This window comes from Stylophora pistillata, chromosome 5 (genome assembly GCF_964205215.1).
Source record: "Stylophora pistillata chromosome 5, jaStyPist1.2, whole genome shotgun sequence".
NCBI lineage: Eukaryota > Metazoa > Cnidaria > Anthozoa > Scleractinia > Pocilloporidae > Stylophora > Stylophora pistillata.
In genome coordinates this window covers 29,291,248-29,311,247 of record NC_142523.1, presented here as the reverse complement: position 1 = coordinate 29,311,247, position 20,000 = coordinate 29,291,248, and the positions used below count along the sequence as shown (strand labels likewise).

At 39.9% G+C, this 20,000-nt stretch overlaps 1 protein-coding gene and 1 pseudogene across 2 annotated transcripts in view; one reads left to right on the top strand and one right to left on the bottom strand.

Moving 5' to 3' along the window:
- LOC148731310 (hemicentin-1-like) overlaps positions 1-20,000 on the top strand; it is a 311,654-nt gene that overhangs the window by 182,549 nt on the left and 109,105 nt on the right. The gene's annotated exons all lie outside the window — the stretch shown is intronic.
- On the bottom strand, positions 8,458-18,149 carry LOC148731318 (uncharacterized; annotated as a pseudogene). The gene is made up of 3 exons (XR_016002152.1): positions 17,871-18,149; positions 14,985-15,073; positions 8,458-14,110 (listed from the first exon to the last, which is right to left on the bottom strand). The product of XR_016002152.1 is annotated as an uncharacterized LOC148731318 (transcript).

Genomic DNA, 20,000 nt, shown 5'->3' with positions numbered 1-20,000 from the left:
CAGAGTCTTAACGAAGCTGAAAGACCCAAGCAATAACAATCAAATAACACAAAATCCTTCCAGATTACCAAATATTCTAAATAAGCATTTTGCAAATGTTGGTAATTTACTAGCAAGTAAATTGCCAAAGAAAGATAACTGTATGAGTTATCTTGGTAAATTGAAATCACCTGATTCTTCCTTCTTTTTCAAACCCATTACACCAGAAGAAGTTAAACAGGAAATATTATCCCTACCAAATAATAAATCCTGTGGCTTATACTCCTGCCCTACACAACTTCTTAAATCTTCTTGCAATATCATATCTCCAGTTCTTTCTTATATTTTCAATTTATCTGTTATCCTTGGTGTCTATCCTTCAAAACTTAAGATTTCTAAAATAACGCCAATATATAAAAGTGACGACGAGACCGACCCTTCAAACTATCGACCAATATCTCTTTTGTCTAATTTTAATAGGATTTTTGAAAAACTTTTGTACTTCCGGATGAAGGAATTTATTGACAAAAACAACCTATTGTACTCCTCACAGTATGGCTTTCGCAAGTCACATTCCACAGAGCATGCAGTACTTGATATTGTCGAAGATATACTACGTAATATGGATAAACGGTACTTCTCATGCGGTGTCTTTATTGACCTGAAAAAGGCATTTGATACGGTCAATCATGAAATATTACTCGATAAATTAAACTTTTACGGTTTCCGTGGATTGATAAATGACTGGTTTCAATCATATTTAAAAAATAGAACACAAACAATTCAGATTGGAGAGCATTTATCAACAAAACTTATCTCCCCCTGTGGTGTCCCCCAGGGATCAGTCCTTGGACCTCTTCTATTTTTACTTTACATAAATGACATTCACCTTTGTTCTGATAAACTAAAATTTTATCTCTTTGCGGATGATACTAATATACTTTATGCTGATAAGAATCTTAAGGCGATCGAGCAAACGGTTAATGTAGAGTTGAATAACGTACATGACTGGTTAACTACAAATAGGTTGACATTGAATACAAAAAAATCAAATTTCTTAATTTTTCGTCCTCATCAGAAAAAAATGCATTTTTCTCCACAAATAGGTATTATAGATTGTGAGACAAACCGAAGAGTTAGTTTAGAGCAAAAAAGTTATATCAAATATCTAGGCGTTTTAATTGATCAAAATTTGTCATGGAAAAACCATGTTGACTCTGTTATCGTAAAAATAAGTAAAACAATAGGGATGATTGCAAAGCTGAGGTACTTCGTTCCCTCTACTATCCTTGTAAATATTTACAATTCATTAATTCTACCTTATATAACTTATGGACTCCTTGCCTGGGGCAATGCGTCAAATGCTTATTTAAACAAGATTTTAGTTCTTCAAAAGCGAGTTTTGCGCTTAATCTATTTCACCGATCGAAGAGAGCATGCCATCCCTTTATTTGCCAAAGCAAAAATTCTGCCTGTTACGTTCCTATATTATGAAGCCGTAAGTAAACTTATGTTTGACGTGCACAACCAGAGGGCTCCCATTAATATTTTGAAACTATTTACTAAAACATCTCATATTCATACCTACAATACTCGATCATCCAAATCGCAGCTCTTTAGTACAAAGTACTCTAGACTTAACCTACAAAAAAAGGCTTTCTCGCGTGTTGGTGTCAAAATTTGGAATAAGATACCGAAAGAATTCAAAACGTTATCAAAACATTCCTTTAATAAACAAATTAAAACGTCTTTATTTCAGATACTAGATAATGAAGATTCTTATCTTGATGTTGAAAAGATCTCCTCTAACCTTAAGGACTGCATAATTAAAACAAATTGATCCGATTGCTTTCAGTACTAATGTATTTGCTTCTATACTTTATTGAACAACTATTGATGTATTTGCCAGCTATGCTTCTTTTTATAATTTAACAATATCTAATTATTTAGTTTTTAATTTTCTTTATATATTGTAAATAATGTTTGTTGATGATTGACCCGCCTCGAATAGCAAATTTGCTATCTGCGGGTCAACATAATCTAAATTATTTTGTAAGAAAAAGAAAAATAAAGTGTGTAAAGTGTGTAAAGTGTGTCTCAGTCTCCTTTCTACGTCATTGATCACGTGTTTAACTTAGCCGGCGAACAGGCTCCCGGCTTGGAGGGCGCGAAGCAGGGGAAGGAAGGGGAAGGTTTCTGTGTCCCCACGTCTGATTGAACGGGGAGCCTGTTCGCAGGCTATGTTTAACTAGGAGCCATTTCAACCTCCGGTCTTTAAATGAGTGAATTTCGCGCTTTTGCAACAGGATTTCAATCAAATGAAAGGTTTTAGGGAACTTTTGCTTCTTCCAGTAGTCGTTTTGGCAAAAGATCTACATTTTAATTAAATGTTAAAATTTGGTGGAGAGTATCCCTTTAATGCCTGAGTATTTAAATGCTAGACCATCGAAAGTCACGAAGATTACAGATTACTCCGTGAGGTAGATATGATAGGAGATGGGAAAGAAAGAGGGAAAAAGGGAGAGGGTACCAGACTATCCCCCTCTCGTGCAGTTTCTCCCCCCCCCCCTCCTTCCCCAAGTTACACCTGCCACAAATTGTGAAACAAACTGTCTTTGATTTATCAAAAACGATCTTTTGAAGTTTAATTTTTTTGGCGTGAACGAAAATGAGGTATTTAGTGTTACAAAAGATCCATGGAATTATGGGTATTTTGTGTGTGTGTGTGTGTGTGTGTGTGTGTGTCTGTGTGTGTGTGTGTGTGTCTGTGTGTGTCTGTGTGTACCGCCATGTTTGATCGTGTGTTTACCGCCATGTTTGATCGCCATGTTTGCTAGTAGAAAGATATCGAAACCAAACTCAGTGTTTTTTGTAGCTTTACCTGAATAACAGTCGGCCGGTTGAGAAACCAACAGTTTGTCCTTCTTTAGCTAAACTTTGTTTTAGCTATCTTCAATTCAGCTAAATTTTGAGAACTGCGTCAACAAGGTTTTATGCCAACAATGGACAACACTATGAAACATTCCATTTATGGACAAATTTAGATGGTCGAAAATCTTGGGAGACCCAAGGAAGACTTCGATTAGCCCTCTACGCTCCCTGAACATCGGTAGGCATGTTTCCCATACTCATGGTACTGACGCGAAGAAAAATTCTTTTTTACAATCCAGAGCTTCATTCAGTTGAGATCATTGTCTTTTTTCTCATAACCGTAGCGTTTGATTTAGAAGTCATATTGTAAGGGGAAATTAGATGTTAGTGACTGAGGTTGAAGGGTTTATCAACCGACTCAATTTATTTCCAGTTATGTTGATTCTTTATTTCGAAACATGATATCAAACGCATTTGTTATTCTTGACTAATCCTCTATTGTACATACAATATTTAAAACCGTAGTGAGCAGCTTTTTTGCCAGCAGGAAGCTGGGGAGCAGGGATTGTGTAGTGGTGAGACCACTCGCCTCCCACCGCTATGGCCTGGGCTCAATTCCCGGACCTAGCGTCACATGTGGGTTGAGTTTGTTGATTCTGATTCTTGCTCCGAGGGTTTATCTCCGGGTCCTCCGGTTTTCCTGCCTCAGCTAAAACCAACATTCCAAGTTGTGTCCCCAATTAGCTTCAAGCTAAATACCCCTGACACATCAATAAAGTTTTATTATTATTATTACTTATTATTAGGGAGCGCGATCATCCTCCCTTTGTGACGCTTTTTTTCGGTCACGCAACATTGATTTTGCACCGATGTGTGACGGAGAAAGTGGATCAAAATCGGGCCTTCTCCAAGATACATATTGAAATAATGATTGGAATAGAAAATTTCTTTCAAATCGCTTGTAAATACCTTGAACCTAAAAAAAAAAAAAATTGAAAAGATTCAGTGACTGTTTAGATAATTCTTAGTGTTAAGATGTTTAGCATGAAAATGATCGCATACTGCAAGGGTTGACCCTACACATGGTGTATGAAACATTTTAGTGTGTTTGATGTAGAATTCCGTTGTCTGAAATGTCGCATGTAAAGAAGTGGGGGCTGCTTTACAGGAAGTGAACTAACGTGAAAGATACATTGGATACCTTTAGTTTCGCGCCATCGAGGTGATGGCAGTTTCAACTGAGACAGAGATGAGAGCGGGGTAGTTTTGTCCAGGAGCTCAATAACGGTGTAATTTGTTCTCGTGTTACACGAAAACCTTTCAGCCGAAAAAATGAAGGATAAGAACATTGTATTTGTCCTTTAGAGTAATTTCAATCGAAAGTCGAAAGTAATTTCACTTTCAGTTCTCACTGGCTCCTGAGAACTTTCCTTTCTTCTGATTGGCTGCTTTTAATTCCTTGATTTGGTTTCTCAACACTCGATCTGAAAGTGCTCCGATTCAAAATTACTGGAATACATTCAACATTTGTGAAAGGTCAGGTGCAAAACATCAAACATTAAGTTAGAACCAAGTAATCTGTCGCTACTTTTCTATCCATTCACTTTCATCAACATGGCAAGAAGCTCATTTTGTATTATAACATAACCAAAGTAAAGCGCGCGCTCTGATTGGTCAATTTAGCGTCCCCCATTTGCCCATGGGTGTATGCTGCTGACGCGAGCAAATGCAAAGACTATTTTGCCGCGCGCGCTTGTTTTTTCTGGTCACGTAAGATTTGTTAAATAAAAGGGAACTCTTTAGCTACAATGTATTAATGTTATGTTATCAAACAAATGGTAAACACCAAAGCGTACACTATTGAGTTATGGATGCACTTGGAAGGTTTGCTAAGCACTCAAGAAGCTACATTCGCTCTCGGCTATCGCCTCGAGCAACTCTTACGCTTCTTTCGTGCTTAGCAACCTCCCACGTGCATTCATAACTCAATAGCCTACGCTGTGGTGTTTACCATTTGTTAAATATCTGAGATGCACTGGCATCAAATTTTTCACAAACTTTCTCCTCTTAGAGAACGAAAGAATCAAATGAACTGAACGTTTCCAGTTGAAATCCCAGCGCCCGTAACCTTCACTCGAGCAGTCTGTATCCGTATCAGAAATTTCTCCTTGCATCAGCCATAGGTCTGTATATAACTCCCTCATTTAACCTTCATGGCAGCGATAGCTGACTACAAACTGCCCATTGCAGTAATCATGTGATAACGGGGACATAATATCTCTAATTATACCTCTAAGAAATAATTGAATAGAGAGGGCTTTAAATAACTACCTAACCATGTTTTTTGGAACTTAAGTTCTCTTCTGGTTTCCATATCAGTACGAACTTTGTGTTACGTCCGCAGTTTTTATTTTTGTGTCCAGCAGTCCTTTTCAATAAGTTTTGTGTACACAACTTGTTTACCCATAACTTGCCACCTTCATACTATATTGAGCTTTTTGCCCCCGATAAACGTTTTCGCGTATGTTATTGTGTTCGTGTGATCATAAGTTTTAATTGTTCATTATTTTATGGGAAACTGTTATTTTCCAGTTAAAAATTATTTCGGGAAAGATTTGAAAGCCTTTTATATGTTCCCGTTAACCAAGCCAGTATTCGACCCGACTGATAATAGGTTCTGCCATTTTGATAACGAGCCAAGGAGATATTTTGTGCAAGTGCTGATAAAAATAAATTAATTGCGAGCTTAAAGATTGGGAAATCGATGAGTGTTCCATGCGTCATTTCTGTTGTGAAAAATACTAAAACTCTGTACGAAGGTCAGGTTAGCGTTGACATCAGGTGATATGTCAGCTTGATTTATGTTTGTCCTTTCGCTTGAAACTAACGAACTCTTTTCCATTCCAGATCTTTTTCTCTCTCACGTTTGGTTTCACATGTCCAAAAAACCCCATGTCATCTTATGCTGAACGAGAAAAATTTTTATCGTCGGTTACCTGCACGAAACCGGTTGCTACGGACAACTCATGATCAGCAAATCCACCAACCTCCTCAATCGTTCAATAAAAGAATCGTGTTATTCTGTGTCATGCAATGGACCAATCAGGAAACAATGTCACTTGTACCTTCACCATTGAAATCACAAGTGAGTTTTCTCCTCATTTCTTCTTGGCCACCGCTGGTCTAGTTGGAGACGCGCTTGGAGTCTAGGATAATTGACTTGTTTGGATAACTGATCATTGGCTGTCCAAAATCGAAAAATCGGCCTCTTTGTCAAAAATCAGACACTACCGTCAAAATTAAAAGAAAAAAGAAAAAGAAATCATACACCAGTTTCCAAAATAAGAAAATTGGCCGCAAGCGTCCAAAATCAGAACTCGGCCGCTACATTACTTGCCTTGGAAGGTATGTTAATTTATATCATTCGTCATGATCGCCATTCTCGTTCCTTCTAGTACATTGTTACCTCCTTGATTCTTAGCCTCGTGCACCAGCAAACTACAATCGTCCAAAAATCTTTGGAACACCACATCATTTTCAAATAAAGACAACAAAACCATCATATTTCCACTACTCATTGTTGTAAACATAACATTTCTTAGTATGTGACTCTGTAAAATATCAACATCACGAGCAGGACAATTGCAGGATAGTCTGTTCATACCTAGTAAAAAAAAACAGAGTGCTTCTCAATTTGACGAGTTTGATGGCTCCTGGGCGACTTTAGCTCCGAGGTCTAAGGTTAGAGGTCTGGTTCAAGCCCCAGGGCAGACTAACACTCAGGGTCTTGATATAACTCAGGAGCATGCGCTACTTATGCTAGGACATCTGCAAAGGGTTAGACATTCTAGTCTTCTTAGAGAAGGACAATTAACACAAAAGGCCCCGTCTGCTGCATCTTCTCTGTACAAAAGAGCAGGTGCTCGTTTAAGTAGCTCATGACTTTTCGCAAAGTGTAGGGAATGTAGCTCCCGATGTTGTGGTGTCGCCTTGTTATTGTTTAAAACAAGCCTCCATTTAAACCATTTATGTTCCTCTTGGGTTCATGCATAATTCGTGATCTATGATTTACCCTGCCTACATTTTCGGGCCATCGAATCTCAGCCCAAGACGTTCTTATCAGTTTTAATTCAAGTAGCCCTTGTCTCGAAAAACTAGCCATTAATTATCCATTCAAAGTGCTTTGAAAAACGTTTTCTACTTTTTACCAAAATTTCCACAACAATTCATCGAAACACGATATATTAATCGTTCGGACACTGATTCAAATGTTAATTTGTATTCTGCTTCATAAAAATTACCTCATGGCACCGATGACATGTACCTTATCAATGATTGGTGAAGCTATTGTTGCAGGGATGACGGCTAATTTTGTGCCGGACAAGTAGGTGGGATAAACATTTACCAAAATGTGAACTACCGACTATTCCCTCTTAAGAACTTACTCATTGGTAAGGGGGTATAAGAATTAAATATCACGTTTACTTTTTAACCTTAGACTTGACCGCATGAAATAAACAATTGTATTCTGCATAATATATCTATGGGTCCCCCATAGGGTCACTTTGATAGTTTCATACGGCCAAGTAGTCTTGAGGTAAATCCGAGCGCTGTGATTAGTTTTTACTCGGTTGGGATTTTGCCATACGAACCGTTTTCGCGGAAACGGTCATAGGTCGTGTGTTCCGACGTATTATTATGCAATCGCGTGCACGCATGCGCCGTTCAGTAAGTTACCACGAGGTTTTTCCTACTGGCTTTTCCTCCATGTTTGTTTTAAACTTTTACCGTCGGTTTTCCTTAAATAAAGGATTAATTTTTTTTCAAATTGCAATGCGCCTGAACAGCCTGTATTTTTGTTCTCTAAATTCGGCAAACTTTGGTCAGACTGCCCTCTAATAAATCATTTATTATTAACCGCACTTGCTCAAACTGTCCTGGGGCATATTGGCCCTCATTGGGTTTGGATGGACCGAACGCTGCAGCGTCTGTACTGCCACGACCTATAAGTGTGATGTAGAGTTGCAAATTCATGATAAAACATGCTTTATTCTTTGTGGGTGTTGTGCTTCTTTGCTCTATCCATTTTAATTTGCGCGACGAAAAGCCATTTTCAAAGCTGTGAGGTTTTCCTCTTTTCACAAATGTTCACAATTGAAAATGAAAAAGGTCAAGAAGAACATTGCAATCGAAAGCTTCAGAAAACACATACGTTGACTGTTTTAAGATGGAACAAAAGTCCATGTGACTTGTCTACGTCATAAACAGAGTCATCAAACCGGAGGGAACGACGTACACTGCAACCTCACCAACGGATCTAAACCAAAGATGTACATAAAGATTTTTGGCCCGGCGAAGGGGGACAAAAAATGGAACAAGCGCCAGGGATACACAACTGAAGCCGCTGCTAACGTTTGGCACTCGCTTCGGGTTTCACCCAGTATAATAAAAAAGAAGATAACGAGCTTGCCAAAGGAGTGACGCTAAAACAAATCATGCTTGAATAATCTGGGTGGGGAGGGGCCACTGCACGCTCCAAAAGTAAAATCGAAAGATAATAACCACACAAGTATCTATTTGATGCAAAAACATGTCCGTGTATTTGAAAAAAACATCATCTCTTACAATCTCACATTTGACCGCAAACAAATATATAAACTTATGTAAGCTCTCACAAAAGGCTAATGTATATATAGTCCGTCATTATTCTAAAGATCCTGAGATGCACTGAGTCGAAATCAACCATTACTAGACCTAATCATCCCGATTAAACGAAGCTCCTCGTACACTCTGTAGTTAACGCGCGACATTCATCTAAGAATGTATGAGAAGATAATAGATAAAGCGTTTATGTCTCCACTTCAACGAAATTTCAAATTCTAAGGTAATATCACAAGGAGTCTCTTAATCTTTTACAATACTTTGAAACTTCTCAGACTGAGATCTACAGTGCTATTAAGTCCTGAGCTATTCATTTGGAAACCTTGTCAATTATACTCCTTCTTACAGGAGGAGCCTGTTTTTAGTTTAAGTTCCATCAAAAATAAAACATAACGAAACCACCAGGCTATCTTTTACTTTATAAATATACGTTGCTGATAAGAAGAGAGTGATATGTACACAAGCCAATCAATCAAAAGTCATAATTCAGAAAAAGCAGCACTATATGGCGACTCATAAACGATTTTGTCCTGGAACGTGGGACTTCAAGCAAGGAAACGTCTTTAAACTGTCTCCCATCACAGAGTTTGCAGATCAGGATAGAAGAAGCTCGAATGATATCAAATATAACGAGAATATCAAAACGGTCAAGATTCTGGCGAAACTTCTCCAGCAAAGGGACAGCAACGTCTAAAAAGAATTAAAGGCCTTCACCGTTTATAAATTAGCCCAGTTTCTCTACTATCTACAAGTCCATCTTTTCTTCTTTTCAAAGCAGCTTAAACCTTAATTCACGACGCATCTCCTTTTCTGTTGTAGCCGAGAGAAGTTCCTCCTGACCTCTCGTACCCTAACATGATCTTGACCGTATCTCGAAATAAAAATTACCAGTGCACGATCAAGACAATGCTTGGCCTCCTGGAGTTCGCCCAGGTCACTGTGGAAATTACCCAGATTCTTGTAAGAGGCTGCAACATCAACATGATCAGGTCCTAGCTTCTTCAGACGAATCTCCAGTGCACGCTTATGGTAGTCTTTTGCTTGATCTGTTTCGCCCAGCGCTTTGTGTAAATTACCCAGATTGTTGTAAGAGGCTGCAACATCAACATGATCAGGTCCAAGCTTCTTCAGACGAATCTCCAGTGCACGCTTATAGTAGTCTTTTGCTTGATCTGTTTCGCCCAGGTCACTGTGTAAACTACCCAGGTTCTTGTAAGAGGCTGCAACATCAACATGATCAGGTCCAAGCTTCTTCAGACGAATCTCCAGTGCACGCTTATAGTAGTCTTTTGCTTGATCTGTTTCGCCCAGGTCACTGTGTAAGCTACCCAGATTGTTGTAAGAGGCTGCAACATCAACATGATCAGGTCCTAGCTTCTTCAGACGAATCTCCAGTGCACGCTTATGGTAGTCTTTTGGTTGATCTGTTTCGCCCAGCGCTTTGCGTAAATTACCCAGATTGTTGTAAGAGGCTGCAACATCAACATGATCAGGTCCAAGCTTCTTCAGACGAATCTCCAGTGCACGCTTATAGTAGTCTTCTGCTTGATCTGTTTCGCCCAGGTCACTGTGTAAACTAACCAGATTGTTGTAAGAGGCTGCAACTTTAACATGATCAGGTCCTAGCTTCTTCAGACGAATCTCCAGTGCACGCTTATCGTAGTCTTTTGCTTCATCTGCTTCGCCCAAGTCACTGTGTAAACTACCCAGATTGTTGTAAGAGGCTGCAACATCAACATGATCAGGTCCAAGCTTCTTCAGACGAATCTCCAGTGCACGCTTATAGTAGTCTTTTGCTTGATCTGTTTCGCCCAGGTCACTGTGTAAACTACCCAGATTGTTGTAAGAGGCTGCAACATTAACATGATCAGGTCCAAGCTTCTTCAGACGAATCTCCAGTGCACGCTTATAGTAGTCTTTTGCTTGATCTGTTTCGCCCAGGTCACTGTGTAAACTACCCACATTTTTGTAAGAGGCTGCAACATTAACATGATCAGGTCCAAGCTTCTTCAGACGAATCTCCAGGGCACGCTTATAGTAGTCTTTTGCTTGATCTGTTTCGCCCAGGTCACTGTGTAATCTACCCAGATTGTTGTAAGAGGCTGCAACATCAACATGATCAGGTCCTAGCTTCTTCAGACGAATCTCCAGTGCACGCTTATAGTAGTCTTTTGCTTGATCTGTTTCGCCCAGGTCACTGTGTAAACTACCCAGATTGTTGTAAGAGGCTGCAACTTTAACATGATCAGGTCCTAGCTTCTTCAGACGAATCTCCAGTGCACGCTTATCATAGTCTTTTGCTTGATCTGTTTCGCCCAGGTCACTGTGTAAACTACCCAGATTGTTGTAAGAGGCTGCAACATCAACATGATCAGGTCCAAGCTTCTTCAGACGAATCTCCAGTGCACGCTTATAGTAGTCTTTTGCTTGATCTGCTTCGCCCAGCGCTTTGTGTAAAATACCCAGATTGTAGTAAGAGGCTGCAACCTTAACATGATCAGGTCCCAGCTTCTTCAGACGAATCTCCAGTGCACGCTTATAGTAGTCTTTTGCTTGATCTGTTTCGCCCAGGTCAGTGTGTAAACTACCCAGACTGTTGTAAGAGGCTGCAACATCAACATGATCAGGTCCAAGCTTCTTCAGACGAATCTCCAGTGCACGCTTATAGTAGTCTTTTGCTTGATCTGTTTCGCCCAGCGCTTTGTGTAAATTACCCAGATTGTTGTAAGAGGCTGCAACATCAACATGATCAGGTCCAAGCTTCTTCAGACGAATCTCCAGTGCACGCTTATAGTAGTCTTTTGTTTGATCTGTTTCGCCCAGGTCACTGTGTAAACTACCCAGATTGTTGTAAGAGGCTGCAACTTAAACATGATCAGGTCCTAGCTTCTTCAGACGAATCTCCAGTGCACGGTTATGGTAGTCTTTTGCTTGATCTGTTTCGCCCAGGTCACTGTGTAAAGTACCCAGATTGTTGTAAGAGGCTGCAACATCAACATGATCAGGTCCAAGCTTCTTCAGACGAATCTCCAGGGCACGCTTATAGTAGTATTTTGCTTGATCTGTTTCGCCCATGTCACTGTGTAAACTACCCAGATTGTTGTAAGAGGCTGCAACATTAACATGATCAGGTCCAAGCTTCTTCAGACGAATTTCCAGTGCACGCTTATAGTAGTCTTTTGCTTGATCTGTTTCGCCCAGGTCACTGTGTAATCTACCCAGATTGTTGTAAGAGGCTGCAACATTAACATGATCAGGTCCAAGCTTCTTCAGACGAATCTCCAGTGCACGCTTATGGTAGTCTTTTGCTTGATCTGTTTTGCCCAGGTCACTGTGTAAAGTACCCAGATTGTTGTAAGAGGCTGCAACATCAACATGATCAGGTCCTTGCTTCTTCAGCTCAATCTCCAGTGCATGATTATAGTAGTCTTCTGCTTGGTCTGTTTTGCCCAGCTCACTATGTACAATACCCAAGTTGCTGTAACATGCTGCTTTTTTCATTTCCTCTCCTTCGTGACTTGATTCAATCATTTTTAACTGCAATTTATAAAAGACTATCGCTGCTCCAAACTCACTGTGGTCATGGCACATGTCACCGAGGGTGCAAAGGCCACCAGCGTAAGAACTCAAAGACTTAAGTGCTCTTTCGGAGAATTCTGGCTTTTCTCTTCTAATTACCACATATTCAAGTTTTAAGCTTAACATCTTTAAATGGGGAGCTAATTTTGTTCCCACATCAATAGAAGCTAATTTTTCGAATTTTGAGAATGACATTACAGCCCCATTTACCACTTCGTAAACTTCATCCTTTGTCCAATCTTTCGTCGCAGATTTAATATCATCGTGAACAATACCATGAGCTCGAATATAGACACCACTCACTTTTTCTTCTTCTTCCTCTTCTTCTTCCTCTTCTTCTTCCTCTTCTTCTTCCTCCTCTTCTTTTTCTTCAATCAGCAATAATGAACATTGATTCATTCTCATTCTCATCATATCTTCATCTTCAAAATCTTCATCTACTGCTCTGATGTACTCGATAACAGCTTCTTGAAGGATCGGCTGTAATGCACACACAGAGAGAAAATTGAAGATGTGATGGAAAATTATATCGTCCGCCATCGCCTTTTCGACAGCGAGTGTTATTACTTTGGTCATGGAGTTTGGATAGCTTGGATTGCTCTCAGCAAGTCTGATTTCAGTATCACTTCGTTTCCCCTCTTCCAATTTCTTCAGGTAGTCGCTTCAGCCAAACTTCGAGGATACCTTACTCTGACGAACTTGTCGCACATACGTGGCTGCAGCCGCTAGGGCAAGTGGCTGGTAGTCTAATACCTTAGCAACTTCTTTCTCTATGTCATTAATTGGGATATCAGAAAGAATGCTCAGCAAAGAGCATGCGTCGTTAGGTTGCATTCCTGCGCTGACGGAAAGGTTTTGTACGGAAGAGCTTGTTAACGGCATAGACGCAGTGCCCTGCGTTGTTATTAGCATCTGGCCCCTTGCCCACACCTCGTTTCCTGCATCAGGCAAATGACCGCTTGAAAGAGAGTTCCCATTATCAACTACCACCAGCCATGAAGTGTAATGCTTAATTTTTGCACTTATTAGGCTCTTGAGATATGAAATCTTCTCGTCTGTGTTCAAATCCTTCGAGCCGTAAGTGTTTGTTATTTCATATCCGGGACATTTGCAATGTTGAGCAAAATGGACATATGAATTCAAAATTGTTTCTGGGCTTTCAGCATTCAGTGTCATGACAAAGGAAGCTGCGGAAGGTGTTTCTTTGACTTCGTCGTAGAATCGCTTGGCTGCTAAACGGGCCAGCTGAGATTTGCCACTTCCTGGATTTCCTGACAAATACAGTATGCTCATCCCATCATCGGTGCGTTTTAATGTTTGCAGGTTTCGCATAATTTCATCAACTTCAGATTCTCGAGCAGCGATGTCGTGTGTTGGTTTAGGAGGGAGAATGCAAAATGGAGAGACATCTGCGTGTAACTGATCTTGCAAGGCAAGCCTCTGTTCTTCTTTTTCTTTAAGTTCCTGTCTCAGGTGGTTAACCTCCCTTAAAAATTCACTTAACTCCTCTGTGGGGAAGGTTGTTTGATTTTGGACCTCATTGATTTTCAATGTGGGAAGACCGAGGGCGACGAATGCAGTTTTCACCCGCGATATAACAATATTGAAATCTCCGTCAGAGAGTTGGCCTGCTCCGTCATGTGCGATTTCATTCCGAACATCTCTTAGTTTATCTATGTTTGATCGAACCACTGAATTGAGACCGTGGATACAATCTGAAAAAAGAATAGCGTAAAACAGCATGGTACAATCCCATTCAGCTCTATCGCCATTTTTCATGGTTGATAACAGCCGTTTGTTTTTGCTTCTGTTCTTTAGGGACTCCCCATTCCAAAAGTCCAGTCCACTTTTAGGTTCATCTTTCCATTCTCCTAGTCTTGTCTTGTGGCGACTGTCCCATTCTTGTTTAAAGATTGTTCTCAGACCCTCTGTTATAATATCAGTGACAACGTAACAAATCCTGAAGTAGTTTAGCTGCTCTTCCGTGTTTTCAAATGCAGCGGCCATCTCTTGTTTGAACCTGCGCAAAACCAAAGTTTTGTTAATAGGCATCAGGGTTGTCTTTGCAAATAGTATATGTGTCAAGATCTAGCGATACGCGCTTAGACATGTTTTTTTAAGAAAGACGTGGTTCAGAGACAAGGAAGTGTATTTCCTTTATTCACAGGGTGGAGCTAAATTGACGCCAGGACTAGGGATATGAAGGAAAATTGAGCAGCGAAGAATCAAGGCTACTTTTTAACAACTTCACATCATAAACCAAAATAAATGGAAACCTACCTCACTTGCTGACCAAAACATAGAAGTTCTTTTGTTGAGTTTATAAACTCAGAATATTAGATTAAAGAAATTACAGAGCATAACAAAATAACATCAATAACATTTTCACTGATGTAGGGGAATTTGCGTTAAGGAAGATGGGAGAAATCACGGTTAAATTTCAACTTGTTACGGTCTTATAAAGCTCCTTCTCTTGCAATATAGCAATTCTAGGATGTAATTTTTGTTTAAAAAGAGTTGTATCTGCTACTCATAAATTTCATGCAAATGAAACTAAGGTACTTGCTCCTGCCAAGTTTTGGAGACTTTTTGGTGGTAATTGATCATCTGTGATAAAGAATATAGGCTGCTTTCTGTAGTCAACAAAACACTCGACGAACGCGAAAGCGAAAACCTCTGTGGCCTTCAGGCAGAACACCTTATCTACCTCCCTGAATAGCTGCACTCTGCAAGTTTAATATCAATTGTTTTACTGACAACTATTGAGTTTGCGAATGTCGCATCCATCTAAGGATGGAAAGTTACCTAGCCTAGGTTGAACTAATTTTAAACTCGCTTGAAAGGAGTTGTAGTTTTGGTTATTCCTTGGTGCAACTGAAATAAAGTAATCTTACCGTTGTCAATTCAGACACCTCAGAGCGAGGCAGTAGTACTTCTTTTAAGATAAAGAAAAGAGGCTGCTCTCCGTGATCAAAAAAGCACCCTATAAACACGAAAGAGAAGGCTAATTAATCTGGCTTCAACACCAAACAAATTAATCACGTCTCTAAATAGCTGCACCCCTGTAGGCTATACATCAATTATTTTACTGAAAACCATTAATTAAATTTGCTTGATTTGTTATGATGTTTGGTCTATTAACATCCAAGAGAAAAAAATACGCTTAAATGTGCTTTAAACCGTTAATCAGTATTATTTTGTATGCTTCTTTCGCTTGACATAAGAGCGGAATTTGAGACTGATGGCTACAAAAATTGTAAATATCTTGAAATATATCTGAGTTTCTTAAACATCTTTAATTTTGCTAAAAATCTCGTACAATTCTTGGTATCACAAAAGATCCTTTGTTTCAAATATTTTAAAAGGAGGAAAGTGACTTTAAATGCTTTCTTATTCAACTTTATACTAATAATTTTGGGAATTTTCCATTTATCATCCGCATATCCAATTTTTTCCCCATTTTTAATAAGACAGAAACTTTATTCATTTAAGCACCTCTCATATAGTAAGAGTGCCGGTAATTTAAAATGAAAAAGTATAGTATTGTATTGTAAGTTCTGAGGCAGGAGTGGGGGGGACCTGTTCCAAAACAAACATTCTAAATGAGCATTGTCACCCCCTCCCCCGTGTCTCCTTCTTATAACGTATACTGATAGTCGACGCAAAACCCGCCAAATCGCTCGACTATCTACAAGTCCATCTTTTCTTCTTTTCAAAGCAGCTTAAACCTTAATTCACGACGCATCTCCTTTTCTGTTGTAGCCGAGAGAAGTTCCTCCTGACCTCTCGTACCCTAACATGATCTTGACCGTATCTCGAAATAAAAATTACCAGTGCACGATCAAGACAATGCTTGGCCTCCTGGAGTTCGCCCAGGTCACTGTGGAAATTACCCAGATTCTTGTAAGAGGCTGCAACATCAACATGATCAGGTCCTAGCTTCTTCAGACGAATCTCCAGTGCACGCTTATGGTAGTCTTTTGCTTGATCTGTTTCGCCCAGCACAGTTACGGGATTTGTAATAAAATATAAAAAATTCAAGAGGAGCAGAGGCTACAGTGCGTGCAGCCATCATCCAAGAGCTCACTTATACTGAGTTCGCGTATCTTGCCTTTGAACGACTTGAATCAAATTGAACGACGTTTGAATCAAATGCCGTATTTAACTATTTTAGTTGACTGAAATAGGAGTTAAGTGCGGCACTTGTGAAATTCGACGTTTGAACTGGGCCTAAGCGATAAAACGGACTAAATTGACTGTATTTAACGACCATAAAGAACTAAAGTCTTTTTATACTAGATGAGGGTTTTCATTCAGCAAATAAAGAATCGTCATAATTCCGTTCAGTTGATAAACAATAGCCTGTGTACAGACCCCTACTTTCCAGAGTTAAGAAAACTCTGGAAGGAATCGGGATTTTGGAGGGGAGGGGAGGGGAGGGGTAGCTGTTTAGAAGCTAATAAACAAGAACATGAAAGTGAAACTGATTAGTTACATACTGTGACCTTCAGAAATAATCTCTCGACATTGCATTATTTTTTATGGCATCTTTAAAGCCACAAAGGTCAGACTTGCGATTTCTGCGCTGATCGGTTGAGTTTATAGGCAGAGCTACTTAATGGGGGTTGAGTCAAAATATAGAGCAAATCTAAATTCTGTTCGAGAATGTGTTGATCAAAGTCCTTTTCAGAGCAGCAACAAGGATAAGACTCCACATTTAAGCCTCTGTAGAGAATGTAAATATCTCTTGTCTGAAACAACTACTAAAATCGGTTCTGAATTTCGTTTAGGCGTCAAAATTCCAACCAGACAAGACAAGAAACTTAAAATTGCTCATCCGCAACCAGCCTTCAACTTGTAAACAGGAACACGAAAGTGAAACCAGTGTGTTACCTATTGTGACCTTAGCCTTGAAATAATAATCCCATGACACGCGTCTTTTAACAGCAAATGCGCTGATCCATTACGCGTAAATAGAACTATTTCATCGGAATGGGGGAAGTTGGAGGAGGTAAGTCAAAAAATGAAAAAGTGGTAGAGCAAAGCACATCAGTTCTTCCCCGGTCCCTTAGACAATATTTCAAGCAATTCTCGAAGCGGTTCTATTAATACAAAGCAGATAAAGGGCAACACTAGGGGAATACTAAACGTTGAATGATTTACCGCCTGCTCTCGTGTTTGGAAGGATATTTCAAGTAATAGGAGTCAGTAAATTCTTGAACAGAGGTCAACCATATTCGAATGTCGTTTTCTAGAAGGTTCTGATTAAAGTCCCTTTACAGAACGGCATTGTAACAATTTATGAAGTAGAAAATGAAAAAAGCACTATACTGAGCCTTTCACCGAAAGGAAAATTTTTGAACGAACAGTTTAGTATTCAGTTCACTGGTTATCTTCAGCGACAACATTCAGCATTTTACTTATAGTAAAATGTAGAGCCAGCTGAAAGTATATAGGGTTACAAAATTAGGGGGAAACGTGTCTGGAAACGATGAAGCAGAGAAGATCTTAATCGACTGCGGAGTTGTCTGTGTCAGTTTCTTTCTACGGTTTTACCCTAGACAACATACATTCGAAAATCTTCCCATCTTCAAAACATACCTAACGTGCTTATTGGCAAGAAACTTGACGATCTTCGTTCGTGATCAATCTCGAGAGCAAAGACATGTAGCTCTTGTTGTTGTCCGAAGACAGGTAGATGTTTAGTTTAAATTTCATAATTGGCAAGTCCTGGCCCTTTACGGAAACAACTAAATTACACTCTGACATAATGTACTTACCAGTGAGACTTATCTCAGTGCCTTGCGGAACACAGTAAGGCTGTTAAATACTATTGTTGATCTGATCATCTTTTCACTGCCGTTTTACGGCTCGTGATGGGCTGGCACGAAGAATAAAGGCTCCAGACCGTTTCCTTGCTATGGAAACGTTCCAATTTACATTGGAGGAAGAAACAAAGCGAAATAAGCGATGAGGTTTTTCATTCACCAAATAAAGAATCGCTGTACATCCGTCCGGTTAAGAGACTTTATAATCCAACTACACCAAGACGAGTACAAGTAACTGTTTCGACAAGGAACCTCTCCAAGCTTTTCCATTTTTCTAAGACACACTTTTATTGCTGATCTCTACTTCATGTAAGAGTACATTGCTATCTAAATATGGTCAATCAAGCCATATACGTAACATCTCCCTTTCTTTGAAAGGAACAAAAAAAAAAACAACTGTAACAGACTTAGCTACTAAACAAAGAAAATCAGACTGACTTTTTGTAACTCAAAACAAAACCCTAAACTAAACGGAACTTAGGCCCTGAACGGAACTTGTTGTATTATACTGAAATGCGCGTTTAAGTCTTTGAGTCTTTGAATCATTATGCCTCTACTAATGTTTCATATCAAAGTCTTTAAATCTGGACGGCAAACGAATGCTCCGAGTTCTTGTCTTCTGTGAGGCTGGTAATGTACTGCTGGTGCTGGATAATTGTTCTGCAGGACTCGGGGGTGTTGAGTTCACCGGCTTAGGACTCAAAGGTGTTGCAAACCTTGTCAGTGCTGTTGGTACTTCCTTGTGATTGCCACTAGGTTCTGTTGTACCATCCTTGTTGTGTTGCTTTTCTTGAGCTGTAGGTACTTCTGCAGGTCTCAGGAACTGCCTATTTCTTCTGAGGGTCTGATCGCCTGATTTCACCAAGTAAGACCTATCCGAGAGTTTCTCTACGCATGTAGCTTGCTTCCATGTTTGATTCTTCTGTAAAGGTGCGATTCGGACTTCTTGTCCAATCTCCAATTCTGGCAACTGTTTTGCGCTACGGTCATGGTAAAGCTTAGCTTTTCGCCTTTTCCACTCTAACTGCTCTGTAGAGTCTGGAATTACTTCAGGACGAAGAAGACTTGCTGCTGTAGGTAACCGAGTTCGTGTCCTTCTAGACATAAGCCTTTGAGCAGGGCTGTTGCCTAGACCTTCTGTGGGGGTGTTCCTGTAGTCTAATAAAGCTAACCAAAGGTCTTTTCCATCACGCCCAGCTTTCTTGAATAGCTGTTTGACCGCCTTGACTGAGGATTCCGCTTTCCCGTTAGCCTTTGCATAATGTGGTGATGACGTTACATGGTTAAATTCCCAGCTGAGTGAGAACTCGTGAAATTCGTGACTGCTAAACTGTGATCCGTTGTCTGAAACAACAGTGTCCGGGATTCCATGTCTACTGAATTGCTGTTTAAGGACTTGTATGACTGCCTGTGAGGTCGTGTCCTCAAGTTCGTCAACTTCAACAAAATATGAGAGGTAATCAACGATTGTGACGTAATTCTTTCCACTTAATGAAAACAGATCTGTACCAACTTTGCTCCATGGCCTGTCAGGAATTTTATGAGATTGCATTGGCTGCTTAACATTTTTTGCTTGAAAATCGGCGCAAACTGGGCATCTCTCAACGACGGCTTTGATTTCTGAATTCATGCCAGGCCAGAACACGATGTCTTTAGCCTTCCTCAGGCATGCTGCAATTCCTTGATGACTTGAGTGTATTCTTGAAAGCATCTCCGGTCTCATAGCTTTAGGAACTATCACTCTCTGACTCTTAAACAGAATTCCATTGTGTAGCGAAATCTCTTCTCTAAAATTCCAGTAATCGCGAATTTGTACTGGGCATTGTTCTCTTCTCTCTGGCCATCCAGTTAAAACCGTGGTTTTCAGGGTTTCGAGAACAAGATCTTGCGCTGTACATTTCTGGAGATGAGTTAGCCTTTCTGGAGCTACTTTGATGGAGTCCAAGGGGGTAAGTGTTTCAAGTTCTATGGCAAAAACTTGAAAGTTGTCTGACTTGGACGTACTATCGGCAAGTGAGGCTCTTGACAAATGATCAGCGACGTACATCTGTGCGCCTGGCTTGTATTTAACTTCTAGATTGA